This window comes from Anopheles gambiae, chromosome 2 (genome assembly GCF_943734735.2).
Source record: "Anopheles gambiae chromosome 2, idAnoGambNW_F1_1, whole genome shotgun sequence".
NCBI classification, from domain to species: domain Eukaryota; kingdom Metazoa; phylum Arthropoda; class Insecta; order Diptera; family Culicidae; genus Anopheles; species Anopheles gambiae.
The window spans coordinates 98,279,073-98,293,382 of NC_064601.1; positions in this window are offsets into that span (position 1 = coordinate 98,279,073).

A 14,310-nucleotide genomic window follows, 5' to 3' on the forward strand; every position below is an offset into this window, starting at 1 on the left:
TGCTCGCGGGTGGGAAGAACTCCTTATTTCAGGATGTCATTCCGGAACAAAGCACTAAAGGGAGAGATGGTTCATTGCGCAACATGGCTGCAACATACTGCGCGTTAGGTAAGACAACCATGCGCACTGCATTTAGCCGGACCAGCATCAACTGCAGAATGATCCACAATGAAACTGTGCTTACTGTAACGTGCCCAAGAGCGCTGAAAAGATTCTGACTGTATCTATCAAGAATGATGGCGATATCTACCATGTGATGCTATCACCGTACTATGGTGCTGATTAAGAACAACCACGTTATAATTAAGGACATGTCAAATTAAAAGCAAAATCTGAAAGATGTGGGGCGGCAAGAATAAATAAAGTAGTTTACAAGTAAACGTGAATTTAGTTAATTGATCTGGAAAGGCTATAACAGTGTTGAACCATTCTTTTCTATAACAGTATAGATCGGAATATTAGAACTACACATTTGGAATGGTTATATGAGGGGAACTGTTGAAATGTGATATTTGGCACAACAATAACAATTGTCTCATACACAAATACCAATTCCATTTAATACTTCAAAACCAGTTTCAGGATAATAAAATAAAATGTTGATGGCGTTTTTGGAAATGACCCTCATAAAATTAAAGACGGAGCAAATTTACATTGAAATTATTCTAAGCATCTATTACTTATTACCTAACGTATGAAACATAAGTCGAAAAAAAGAGTAGAAATGGAATTCGAACCACGTGCGATAACATATTTTTGTAGTTCAATCTTACATTTATGGGCACAAAAAACAGAAGATGGATTGAAACAGCAAGTGAGCATTTCAAAAATTGTATGTTTTTAAGTACGCAATTGGGATTGGATCTAAACATATTGTATATGTATTAGCGGCACACTAATTTTTTAATCCACTGCACATCAATACGATATTCAATGAACACGTTGTTGAGGTTACTACTTAGCTATGCTTTCCAAAAAATCACGCCGATAACCAAAAAATAATAATTAAAAAATTATACATTTGTGTCAACAGAGGCATGGAACGTATCAGTTCGATTGAAAATAAGTAGGAATGCAGCTACTGAACTTTCTGTTTTATCAAAATGGCCACAAAACTCGCCAATCATGATTATCATTGTTATTACTTATAAGTGTAAGTAAATAAGATTCACTGGTACTTTACGTGCATAACAAATAACCTTATTTTTGAACACCAGTTAAAAAAAATTACAAAATTGCGTGACTTGGTTTTTTATGGTTATTTATGATTTAAGATTTACATCAGTATGGCTCAAAAGTAGCCTCATCAATATTTAACGGTTCTGCAATGTACAGTAAGAACTGTAAGAACCAGGAAGTTATAAGGTTAACACAGTTGTAAGAACAAATAAGAACAAATAGGTGTTTGAGTTATGGTTGTTGCCACTGAACGTGTAGAATTTGAACATATTCGAAATTTGGGGACATCCAGTAAATTTCACCGGGCCTTAACTAGTACACAGTATAATAATCTTTCGAATAAAATATGAAATAAAATTGAATTTTGTTTGATAACATTTGCCTGATACATTCGCATGTTGCACCAAAAGTTGCATTAAAAAAATGAACTTTTTTCGACTGGCTGAAGAATGAAAAAAAAAACATGTTAGACCTTGCGAGGTGCCTTTCGTCAGTTATCCAACATTTTTGGCATGGCGGACGAAGACATGCGTGTAGGCATGTTTTTAAGATTTACCTCATTTTTCAACGATTGCTCCTCAGTTTTCGCAACAAAATTGTTGGAGTAGTGCTTTTGGGCGTCATTGCTTGCCACTGTAAAGCCAGTAGAAGCGATTTCTATTTGCTTATTACACATTGTTCATGTTTTCCAAACATTGTTTATGTTTCCCAGGTACTATTTCATTGTTTGGCCGGTTGCAACGGCCTCCCGGCCGTGCGAACGCAGATAAAGTAACGACATTTCTCTCGGTGTTCTTTTTCAGCATCCTTTTTAGCTTCTTATCGCTCAAGGACGTAAGCTACTCAGAACTGAGCTTTCTTTCGATGCTGTGATTGATGCCTCATAGTGCCAAGATATTGTAGATGCCGGAACACGCCCATACGATGTCCACAAACTCCCACCCGAAGTCCGTTTAAGACACTATGAGGTGCCGTTCTTTGATCACGCTCGCTTCTGAACGTAGTTGCTTCACTTTTTTGGACATCACAGTAATAGTTTGACTGATGGAGGTGTCAAATTTTGTCTGCAGACTCATGGGATGTTAATATTGAAAGTGTAATTAACTTTTCGTTATTGTAGATGAAGACCAACCCATTAAAAAATCGACAAATTTGGTCAATGTTTATGCCAACGTTAGTCTTCATAAATGTTTTAAAAAAAGACTTGCTGCTCCATAATACAGAATTTAAACGAATATAAACAAGAAGTGCAGCTGCGTTGTAAACAAACCACTAGAGGTACATCTATTCTCGTAAAACCATCTGCTCGTGTAAAAGAGCTACACACACTGCTAATGATACTCAGAAATGGTATATTGCATGTAGGTTCAAATAGAAGAATTAATGAATACCACTCATGAGGTGAAATTGAATTGAATGTACACTGGAATGCATCAGTTGGTTTCGAATGCTTTGCTCTATCTGTTACTTAACCAACAGTTTCATTTGCCACGACCAATTCACCTCGTTACACATTTTCACAGTTCACGTCACCTTCCATTTGCCTGAACAACAAAATATCATTAACATGCGCATCCTTTCCGCATCGCAAGATGCACCTCTGTTGCATCGGCTTAACGGTCCGTGGTTTGAATGCTTCCAAGTAACAACAACAACAACAACAAAAACTCCCCCCTTTCAACTTAACCACTCACTGGTCGGGCGAGATTAAATACAAAAACAGGTACTTAATTTTCACATCGCCAATTTATTGCTTCCCTTCGATGACCATCCATTAATCAAACGCACGTATCATACGAATGATGCAGGAAAATGTCCTCCGAACGGGGTGTGCGCACACGTGCGGGTAGGGATGGTGCGGTAAGCGTGTTAAATGAAAATAAAACTCCCACCGAGCGCCGTCCGACGGATTTTCAAGCGGTCACTTAAGAGCACATAACATCCTCGTTAAAGTGAGAACACCCGCACCGGTGCGTGCGTTCGCGAAACGGATGCCACACATCGTTGCAACGTGTGCAGCCAACCCAGCAGCAGACGAGGTGGGGTGTAAGCTGTTCGTGGAATGGAGTGCGAGGTGTCGCTTTTCCAAGCACAACAACAACAGCAACAACAACTGTAAAACAATAACGCAGCCGAACCGCAATCGGAATCCCGTTTGAGCACATACACACACACGCGCACAAAGACGGAAATGGAAACGAAAGCATTGGGATTCCTGAATTATCCTATTAATTACCGTTATTATCTGCATTAATCACGATGACAGTTTAAAATTGATTATTTTTCAAACAGCACACACCCGATGACGGTGACGGTACGCACTCCCGCCGTACGCAAGCCCCTTGCGGGAGACGGCTGTGGAGGAAACGGAGGGGATGTTCATCCCGCACCGGCCCCGAAACAAACTTTCCTTAAACGTTCCGACATCCGACGAGCATCAAGTGTACATGGATTTTGTGATATAATGAATTGATTGCGTGTACCATAGCCGCTTCCCAGCGGATAGTGCGAAACTCGATATCGCCGTGGCGCCGAGAGCGGCGGAAGTTTTTCCCACCGGCTTTTCCGAGGTCAGGCTTTGCACCGGCCAGCACCAGCACAGTTGAAGAGGTTGCTCTCCCATACACGTGCACCTGGGGTAGGGGACGAGATTGACCCGCGCAGATAATAACGACCGGAGGTCGACGGCAGTACAGCGAGCGACCGAGTTTTGCACGCGTATTAAAAGCCCATTTTGAACTTGCCCAAGCCCCCCCTAGTCGGGTTGAGTTGGGCCGACTGGGAGAGTTGGGCTGGAAGAGATGTTGCTGTGTCAGCAGCAGCAGTAGCAACAACAAAAACAGCACACACACTGATATACACCTGTGTCGGGATGGTAGCCCAGCAGATAATGGTACAACTGTTGGTCTTCCAACCCATGGTGCAAACAGCGGCACTAGGCAGTGTGGTTGGGGGTGGTACGTTTACAAGTGCGTGGGAGATAATTATGAAAATTAATTTGCACTTTAAACTGCAAGCGCTAACCAAAATCAGCTTGTCTCGTGTAAGTCCTGCGGAGTGAATTATTAAATATCGTTTAATGTTGGTGGATCAGAATTTTGGTCAACTTTAATACACTTGCGATATCATTTTTCTTGTTAGTTTAAGTGAGTGCAATTACTTAGCACTACAACTGATGAAACATTTGCTTTCAACACAAAACAGTACACAATATGAACGTAACTAAATAAATTATAGTGAAATCTCTCTAAGCTGAATCTTCAAGGAACCATCGTTTTGAGGCAGCCAAATCGCATATGTAGCTTTGAGAATATTCGCATTCGAGTGACATTCATATTGGAATGGAATGGAATATGATGGGACCTTCATATTGGCCAGACTCGTGATACAGTCGTCAACACGTACAACTTTACAACATGCCCGTCACGGGTTCAAGCTCCGAATAGATCGTATCCCCATATGTGAGACTGACTATCCTGCTATGGGTAATCAATGAGTCACTGAAAGTAGTTTAGGCGCAGATCGAGACAGACAACAGTTGTTATGGCAAAGAAAAAGAAGGAGTCAAAATCTTCCTCTTCAGAAGAAACAAAACATCTGCAAGAGACTACATCTTACAGAAATTTCACTCTATTTTCTAAGAGCGGGCAATTGATTTTATAAGCCAAGCCCTATGCAGAACTTTTTTAGACATCACGACGAATAAGTGTCATAATGTCATCTATTTCCCTCATACGTATTCTTTTCACTTTATTTACATTTCTTGATAGGTTGTCTATTCTTTATTTTTCTCTTTTGTATTTATCTTTCTTGTTTAATGTTTTATTATCCTTGTTCCTTGTTCTGTTTCCACTTCATTTCAAGGATGGAGTTTGGTTTACGTCCAATCCATGATTTTCGACGTAACCTACGCCATTAATACTTTCAATCGAACAATTTTGTTTACTTTACCTTGTTCTTATTCTTCTGCATTGCCCCATTGCATTACCCTTATGTCTATTAATTTGTTCATCTTTCATGTTTATTTGTATTATATCCTTGTTTTCCATTACTATTGCCTCTTCTTCCATTTAATTGCTATTTCTTTAATTGCTTGTCTTTATAGTAGTAGTAATAATAATAATAATAATAAACTATTCTCTCTTAGTTTTGTTATTCACATAACTCCAGCATTGTGCTAGCAAATAATTATTACACTCTTCTATTTTTGTACAAAATTTGCCACAATTCTAAACGAAATTAGCCAACTATTTCCTATTGAAAGAATCGGTTCGTTCATTTTCCTGTGCGGTCTGATTCACAAAACAGGTGCATGTACTCATTCAGCACATCACGTTAACAAAAATCACGCTTTTTCAATCTATTACCGTCCATGACTTCCAGCTGTGCCGTGCAATTTTGTACTCTTCTGATTTGCTTAAAATCTGCTACCAGCACGCCCGAAATCTAACGTTTCATGCTAAAACAGTGGGTTTAGCATACTGACCTCAGTCCGTTAGGCATCATCACGAGTCCGTTGTTTTAGTGCCGCTGCTGCTGCCATTAGCTCATCAGCATATTCGCTCACCTGAGCGCTTCCGTGGCTATCGTTTCGATCAATTTCATATTCGAATAATTTCTCCATCCGAACGGGCACTGGGTACACTGGGACCTCCGGTCAGATGACCGGACCCGGGGACACTATCACACTCCCAGCGCTCACCCAGCGGCAACTAGAGCGTAAAACAGTTTGCCAACCGTAATTACGTTGATAATGTTAATGATATTTAAAACCCAACCCTGGACGCAAGCCTGGATGTACCGCACAACCACAGTGGTAGGCAACCTGGGTCTCACCAGCAAGCCTCGTCCGCCTAGTGACCGATTGCCCGAAATCCCGGTGACATAAGCCAGCCGAGGATTGGCATCATATTCCGGTGCGAGATTGCTAAAACCCACAAGTGCCCCACTTGTGCGACCGGACTCGGGAGTACAAAAACACACGGGCGCACACATATCCCCCGAACTGGACGACCCGCATTGACGGGGGGCACTAAGCGGGACAGCGGCGAAAAATATGACAGAAACACTATCATAATCATGCTCGTGGCGGCCATCATCCGCTTCATTCGGCACACGTAACACAAACGATGCAAATGGAGCTCCTGGTACCTGCTGCATTCAAACGCCGGAGCCAGAAGTTTGAGGACGATGGTACACATTATGCAGTGCACTTACCGCCCGGTGCCTAGTGCCCGGAGTCAGCTGCAACGTCTCGAAAAGGCGCGGCGGTGAAAGGTGTAATTGATCGGACGTGAGGGAGCGAACTCAGAGCGGAAAAAAATTATCAATTAGGCTTGCGCTCTAACCGCAACCATATACGGCCGTGTGTGGTACACCGACACACATCCGATCGAACCAGTGAACGGTGGAGTAGGCAATCGGTACCGGAAGGACCATTGCAGTGCAGCGGGCGTATTGTTGACGTACCGGTGCGGGCCGTTTCATCGGTTCCGTGTTGAAGCATTAAATGGACACCCAGGCACACAGGCCGTTGGTGCAGGAAACACAAATTGAATTGCACTTGCTGGCGAGCGAGTTGATTTAAATATTTCCATCGGCACTTTATTCAATGAGCAGGTATAATCGTGGATAATTATGTTTGAATGTTTAGCACAACGGATTTTATTAGGTGATATAGTACGGTGTAGTAGAGTGTTTGTCTTGCGCTAGAAAAGTAATTGCATAGAGCCATAATTAAAGAAGTATGTAGCCACTAACGTTAAGAGACATGTAAAACACCTAGAGTTTGATTGTTCATTGATCATCATTGTTCGTGATTAAGGTGTTAGACAAATAGTTTGCTATACATGAACGGTACATCAAATTCTTTCTGTATCCAACTAGTATAACAAAATTGACGATGCTGTAGTGTGAATTCTAAAATCAAACATTTGAAGTAAACCTTGGAAGAAAGTCAAGTGAGCTTTCAAGAACTTGTAAATATTAGCGACAAAAACCCCATTTCCTCTGCTGCATTTGTTAAAGTTTCCTCATTATGCACCCAGTGTTGGCCTAAACAGTAGTGTAGCGTGTACCAGATCAGATTCAATCTTGGATATCATTCAATCGATCTGAATTTCAGTTGAAAAAAATCATGCATCTCAACAGATACATGAATCTCGAATCTCGAGATGTTGTCACAGGGTTCCCCGAATTAATTTCAAATGTCAAAAACATTCTTCATTGCTTGCTTCCAAGTCAGCTTCGAATGAAAACATTGTTTCATCCATCAATTTCATCCTGAAGATGTTCAACACTTCAACTGCTGCTTTCATTGTTTTTTCACCGGGGTTTGAAGCCTGATCTCATCACCCGTTGGCAGGTGAAGTGTTGAAAATCATACTGAAGAAATTAAAAATTATTATGATGAAAATAAAACATCAATGTTTACATTCGAAAGTGACTTGGAAAACCCTGTATAGAGATTTTGAGCCTGATTTGCCTTGATTGCTTATATGTTACATCTTATATCTATATCTATCTGATATCTATCAAATGTTGTATTTGCATCACAATAATATTTCAGATCTTCCACATGATTTTCAACACGTCTTAAGCTGGATCGAGTTTGACAGTTCTTTGTAATGTAAAGAAAATCTTTTGCTAATACAACTTTTGACAGCTGTTGAAAAACATCTTGAAGGTGGTGAATAATGCTGTGCACATTCGAAAGTGCGTTGGAAAATCCTGCAAGAGATGCGAATGCGTTCACACATTAGCAAGAGATTATGAAAACCAAATGCAAATCGTGATAGTAAACCGCTGCACCAAGGGATCGCACAAATTCAGTATCACAAAAATCATAAATCTTTAAAGATTCATGTTTTTTTTTCTGAAATTTACGAGTATTTTGCGATTCATGAATCTTTGGAGATTTGATTCTATCTTCGACTCACTCATCGCTCAAAGATAGATTTATACAACCAAAAATATTTACCATTATTTTTGGATAAAATTGACTCCCGAAAAGCGCTTCAACTAATGAGGAACTAATGATCGATTGTTCATTAATTATCCTATAAAACTATGTGCATGCTCTTCACTTTTTTGTGAAAAAGGTTAGAAAATTGATACCATGGAATAGGTAAGAACACTAGGCGTAAAATAATTACCATTCCCGGGTAGCAATTACAATTTCCACAGAAGTAACCCATAACACAATTATATCGATACAAACAGGATAGTTTTACAGAGAACAAATCAAACTCTACTCAATGTTGCGCTCCTTTCCCCATTTTTTTCTTCAGAAATACTCCTAAATTGTTAGGTACAATACTACCATCACAAACCTCCTCCAAACAAACACTCTTTTACAATTTACAATATAAATCTGAGTGTACAAAATAATTTCAACCGTTAATAAAACGGAACGATCTGCCTACACCGCGCCAACGCTTTCCCATTATTTGCCGCATTTCCCATTTGCAAAATTATTATCTGACATTGAGCACCGGGGTCAGATAATCAATTATTCACGGCACACTGAAAAAAGGTGCACGCTAGCTAAAACCACAGTTTGCGCCAAAGGTGTAAATGTACCGCGGCATTGCATTCATTGCTCCTTCCCCGGCCGAACCAGATCACAAATCGCTAATACTAATAAATAGGGATTAATCAAGCTTACACACCACTGTAGCGGCATGCAGGTCAGGCGGAGTGCCACAAATCGTTGCCTGTGGCTTGTACGGACCCTCCTTTGTTGCCTTTTCTATAGAGCCGTTTTGTTTTGTGCCACTCCACACCACAAAGCGAGCCGGTTGGCGCTATTTTATAGAGCAAATTAGCAAATATTTATTATCAATTGCGTAACATAAACCGAGAACCATTTAAAATGCGACAAATGGTTGGAATTTATTGGTGTTTTTTTTTTTTCTACACAAACAATCGTTTTCACCATTCACTAAACTGACCGATACGAGCGGGTGTGTGTGTGTTTTTTTTTTGTGTCGTATTCGGTTTTGCTGTGCCTCTATTTACACCGCTGCCCAATTAGCCATGGTATCGATTCGATCGATCACAGGAAACGGACCGGAAGCAGTGCAGCACGAAATAGCTTGCGGGTGCGATAGAATGCGCGTTCGATGTTTGCGCCCCATTTTGCAGCGTCTACCGTGCGGTCAACCATTTGTTAGCACGTTAATTCATGTCACCCAACGCACGGTGACGCACCACCGTGCGTTGGGAGTGAGTGTGCGGTCGCCGACTACTACTACAGTTGGTGGGAGTTTTGCTGCTGGCGCTTTGGCCACAAGCTAACAAAACACCACCACCTTCGGGGTTGGAGGGGATGGGGCCTTTCATTTTCCCACCGTAAAGGGTTTCCCCAATGCTTCAGCACGATCGGTGGAGCCCACACCGCCACAGCAACCGAAACGCAAAACCGGAATCGGATATACCGGTGCACCAAAAATTCACCAACCAAAGGCTCCGACCGGACGGGACCAGTGGAAAGCATTCACCGACGGTGGCGTTCGGGCGTACGAGTGTGGTTTTCGCGGTTCCCCGGGCCAAACTTTGCCCGGAATGTACACGTTTGTGCCGGAGGTTTTCCACATGTCTGCCGCACCTGTAAGTCTGCCCTGCGAACTGAGCCTTCTCTTCTTTCTGCTCTGCTTCCTGCCGTCATTTTGCTCGCTTTCTCGTATGGCTTTGTGTTTGCTTTTAATCAAACTGTTTCCCCACCGGTGCGCGCCATGAATTGACATGCCACACACACACACAGGGGCTCGTTTGAGGAACGATCATTGCCCTGTCAACCCTTAGAGGTGATGGTGGTGAGCAAACATTGTGCAACACAATTATCGTATTTATACTGCTGTACAAATTAAGTTTTGCAATTGCTTTTTGGGCAACAACAAAAAATCATTTTAAATGATAATTCAAGAACAAAACACTCATGAAGGAAGATATCAAGTATTCTACAAATGTAGTATTCAAACCAATGATTATACGTGAAAAAACACCCATTCATCCATCCATTCATTTATATTTACGATTTACTGGGTGATTCCCATAATTGTTTGAGCTCGTCTCGCAATTTATTCTTCGTTTCCCATAGATTTTTGGTTCGTTCCCACGGTTCATTGGTATCGTCCCGTTGTACATCACTACAATTGAACCAAAGAAAACTGATAAACGGCCAAAACATCGTGGGAACGCACTAAAAAATATAGGAGGCAACCAAAAATTTTCGGAAAATAGCAAAAAAAAACTTGGAAAACTCTGTAACTTTGGATTTGTACAACTTAGCATTATGAGACAGTACAGTGTAGGTGACAATTATGGGTCCACATAACCTGATTTTGAAATATCAAAAGATGCCGCGCAAATGTTGGTCAATTTCATCTATTATTTCATGAAAATTTATGCAAAATTTCCGAAGGTTTTCATTGCTTTTCATCGAGAATTCTGTTTTTTTTTCATGAGTCTTTCATTGAACGATAAGTGATTCGAATTTCGAATTCAATCTCCAGGAAACCATGAATTACTAAAGATAAATTAATAACTAAAAATTCAAGAATATATAAAGGTTTAAGCCTCAGGAGTGGGTTCAAGTCTCCCCGTGGCAAGGACATACTTTCTGGCTGCGGGGTACTTGCTTAGAAGTCTCGAAAGCCTGTTAAGACTGTGCATGACCACGTAGGTCATTACGCCAAGAAGAAGAATAATAAGAAGCTCAAGCTCCACGAGTCTTTTGAGATTCATGAATCTTTTCAACTGAGATTCAGATTCAATGAATCAGTTTAAAGATTCATTCCAATCCATGAATCAGAAACAGATACATCCAACACTAATCGAAAGTTGTCAATTGGATGGCGTAATAATTACCAATAATATACACAAATATTACAACGATCGCAGCCTCATGCTATGCGTCACGAAAAAAACGAGCCTCAAAAAGCCATATGGTTAGTCTTCCAAGGTTCCCAGGAGAGAAATTCGAAGTCAACTATGCAGAAAAGAGCCGCAAGCTACACTTTTTTTTATAAAAATAACGACACAATAATGAAATTATTATGTTTTTACAAACACCAAATTTTTAAGTTGACGAGAAAGCCAATCAACATTTATTGAACAATTTTCATGATATTTTTCTTCACACCATTGAACTCAACTTACAACTACAGCCTCTCAAGGGTTTATCGTACACTTTCGACCAAATTGCCCAAAATCCAGCGCAAGTTTGATCTTGAGGTTTGTCGGGCCAAAACGCAAAAACAAAACCTTTATCCCTGCAATTTGGCGAAACCATTGCCGAACCACACTCGGTGCAGCGCTTGAAGTGCGTCGTTTTTATTTTGTATTTTTATTTTTGTATTGTATTTTTCATACATTAATCAAGCGTCCACGCGTCCACAGAAATAGAACCGCACTGAACAAACGATAGTTCAAAAATGCACCGCACTGAAGCATATTACGCTTCGCTCATCCACTGCTAAGCTCGGCAGGGCAATAAACACACCACTCGAACGGTCTTCTTTCAACTTTTCAACCGCAAGGATGCTGCGTATAAGCGAAACCCGCGTACGGTTCTCCCAAAAACCCACCCAGGAAGTGATATTTACTCGCTTCCCGATCGAGGATGGTCCCGGACGGCCCCATCACTCAATGTTTCGCCCGCTTGAGCTTGATTGTTATTTGCGAGCTTTTCAATCCATCCACTCCAACGCAGCAGCAGAAGCAAAGGCTCGACTTCTAGTCTGCTGCCACCATGGCATTGATGAGCGCGACATCGACGACATCACAAACCGAGCCGAAAAATCTCAACCCTGGCCCAAGGTAAATCTCATCACGCTCACTCTTTTCCGCGATGCGGTATTGCAATACAGCCGTTGCACTGCCCTATGACAGCAAACGCAACAGGACGCCGTGGCACAGCAGCGCTAAAGGGATGCGACATATCCTTAAGCCCATTTCCGGCACCGATCGTAATAGCAGTTGAACAGCACCACGCGCATCCGGGCATCGGGCAACGTGGCATCAATCGCCCGCAATATACCCGCAGAATGGATGGACGCAATCCTTTAAGGTACCCCATCATTTGCACTCATCAAACGCGAACACGCCTCTCATCGCTCGGCACCGGTTGGTCGGTTCACACAGCAGGGCACATGTAAAACCGTCCCTGCCCATCCGAGAGTGGGTGTGTGTGTGGGTGAATGCTTTCCCAAAAACCCTGCATGCAACCGAAACCGGCCGAAACGAAACAACGCAACGCATCAACCCGAGGGGTCAGCGTAATGGATGGCCATTCTAATGCGATTAGCTGCTGAGCCGCATCCCGAGCTCGACGAGCGGCTTTCCCTAGCAACACTGCAGCATCGTGCACAGGAAAACCCTTTTAACCCACCGATCCCGGCCGTCTTGCTTCACCCCCCGTTTTCCCGCCCGATTGCACGGGCCAGGATCTGGGGTCTGGCGAACGCGATAAGGCACACTCATTACCATTGCACCTTGCCGTAATTCTTCGCACAAACCATCTCGAGCCTACTTTGCATCCTGTGCTATGCTATGCGCTCTCCGCTATCGCTCTATCGTTAATGCTAATCCTGACCAACAACCAGCCAGTTCCATTGAAACGCACACACGCACATACGTACATTATAACCACACACACACACTGCATGCCATCTAATTGCATGACAAGATTCGTAGATAACCCCGGCGGGGTCACTGTATACCCGGTTAATGTTTCGGGATCACGGAGTTCACGGTGAGCCAAAAGGGAATTATCCCGAGTGTGCGTGAGTACGATCGGTTGCAGCGGCTCCGTTATTGAAAGAATAGCAAATTGGTTCATCCCGATAGCGAATGATTGGCTCGAATTAAACAGTGGTCGATCGGCATACAGTATCCGCTTCCCGTGGTGTACCTGTTGTTTGGTAAGATTTGTTTAAACGACCAGGCGTCTCCATTCTAGCAGGAGTTCTGAGTGTGTAGTGTGATTTGGGATTGCTGTAAGTTTGAAATTTTTAATAAATTCCTATTCATTTCAACCCTTAATCGACAATTTTTTGTTACATTCCGGAACGGAAAAACGGAATGGTTTGCTATGCCAAAAGAAGAGCTTAATCTCTTGTTTCTCAGACTTCCGTGCGTGATAATTCATTTTGTGATTAATTGTGCTTGATTAAACTTGAACTACATCAAGTTCGATTAATCATAGGGTTAATCAATTCATATCAAACAAGGTTATTGTTAATTTTCATAACATTTTGAACAGGTTCGCGTTACCATGACTGTTTCCACGCCAATTAATCGTAAAATTTATTACAAAATGATTCAGACACAGCAATATGCAAGTTGTTGCTAAAAACCTACAACAAAACAAGGACTATTAAAAAAAACAGTTTCACAATAATGAAGCATTAATTTTAACAATTTGGATTATTTTGTATTTTGGATACTTTGAATTGACTTCTGTGGAAAACATTGGTGGTCCTGTTCGTTGTGATACATTCGGATAAATGGCACACTGTTTATCGAGCATTGGTATTTCTAAATAATGTAATAACATTACGCATTAAATACGTAAATCTTAATTTCTTAGAATCACTGCTAATTGACTTCCTGCGTCTAATTAATCATCCAGTAGCTTATCCGCACGATAAATTAGCGAGCATAATTCGCACCAATTATGCGTTGGAAATAATCTACGGAAAAATATCGACTGGATCTGTAATTGTTTAGCGCCAATTTACTCAGTAGCACAAGTTAATCTGCAGCTTCAAAGAACTACTTACCTCACATCAGCCTGATCAGATGATTGGATGTTTAAAGGTTAATGATGTTTTTTTCTATAGAAAAGAATAAGGGCCTTTTTGAATGCTTTACATAAGCAGGAACTAATAATTAATTATTGACTGACAGCTAATTAATAAACCTAAGTGGAACGCCGTTTATCGGGTCTTATTGAAAATCGAAACTCTCTCAGATTCAAAGATTCACGGAAGCACAAGGATAAGTGGAGCAACAGTATGTAAAATTCCTGATTGTTGGATGTTTCATAATAATTGCATGATAAGAGGTGGTTTTTTTAGGTGGTTGTCAATATGCAAGTTTTGTTTAATTTTGTTTATTATGGGGAAA